The following is a 1,550-nucleotide window of genomic DNA, read 5'->3' on the forward strand; positions in this document are numbered from 1 at the left end:
GGGACGATGACGTTTAGAAAATTAGAAAATATTCTAACAGTGGATGCAGTTCTTTGGAGGCCTGGAGGCCTGGCCTCTGGGCAGTCGCTGGAGCAGCTGGAGGGAAGGCGAGGGCGTTGCCAAGGTAACCAATTCATCTCTTTCTTTCTTACCTCTGCAGCACGCCTAAGTCCGCCCTTTCCTCACTCGGCTGAGTCTGGAAGAGTAGAGAGAAAACGTTCATCCTTCTTTGAGAAGAGAAGAGCCCTCTGTTCCATACTACTAAAATAAATAAATAGAGATCTAGGTCAGCAAAGCCAAGTGATCGTCTGTCTATACAGCTTGTTAGAGCCAGAGTTGGAATTCTTTTCCAACAAGGGGTTAAGGGGTCCTTGAGTCACTGGGACTCACCAGCTACCTTATAATTAATGCCTGATAGCTGGGAGAGTGAGATTTTACTACCCCCTGGTGTCCACTCCTTGAATGCTGCTCAGTAGCCTGTCACCGATGGATGTCAGCACTCAGGAAAATTTCTTACAGGAAATTTTACCACCTTCCTCACTTATCTTAAACTCAGTTCACCCATTCTCAGTGTTGCCAGGCGAAACCTTCCCTTACCAGAGCTTATGTTTCTTATACGCAAGCAAATTGTTTGGGTACCAAGCAAACGGGTGGGAATTAATGACTATGAAGGTCCATGAATTCCTAGAAACGAAGTTGATTATTTTTTCCATGGAAAAAGGGGAGCTACGGAACGTTTTGAGCTAGGTGTAGGAAAGGAGACTAAATGTAGAGTGTGGAATATAGTTACCCCTTCTTTCCAGGAGTGTTTATTCTACTCTAAATTAGAAGGTTTTATTTTATTAATTTCACCACTCATCTTCCAGTTTGCCCTACTGTGGAGGTGCATGTTCCTATGATACTTAAACTGGTGTCATTGGCAATTCAAATACTAGCAGGCTCACCCAGGTTTCAAAGACACATCCAGACTAAAACAGACCAGGAAGAAAGGCCTGGTGATCAATTTCCAAAAAATAGCCAATGAATACTTTATGGATCACAACAAACATTGTCTGACTCCCTTGTTTTGGACATGTCATCAGGAGGGATCACTAGAGGAGAACATCAGGCTGGGTGAAGTAGAAGGCCAACAAGGACGTGGGAGACTTGGTGAGATGGATTAGCACAAAGTCTGCAGCAACAGACTTGAACATGCAGACAATTGTGAGGACGACACAGAACTGCACAGTGTTTCACTCAATTGTACATAAGGTCACCATTAGTTGGAATCTACTCAGTGGCAGCAACAATGAATGTTATTAAGTAAGGTGACACATGCTTATGTTGTTGTTGTAGTTAGGTGTCATTGAGTCGGCACTGACTCATAGCGACCTTATGCACAGCAGAACGAAACAGTGTCCCATCCTGGGCCAACCTCACTACTGTTGCCACACTTGAGTCCATCGATGCTGCCACCTGGCCAATCCATCTCGTTGGGGGTCTTCCTCTTTTTCTCTGACCCTCCGTCTTACCAAATATGATATCCTTCTCCAGCAACTATTCCCTCCTGA

Source organism: Chrysochloris asiatica, unplaced genomic scaffold (genome assembly GCF_000296735.1).
Source record: "Chrysochloris asiatica unplaced genomic scaffold, ChrAsi1.0 scaffold00017, whole genome shotgun sequence".
Lineage (NCBI taxonomy): Eukaryota > Metazoa > Chordata > Mammalia > Afrosoricida > Chrysochloridae > Chrysochloris > Chrysochloris asiatica.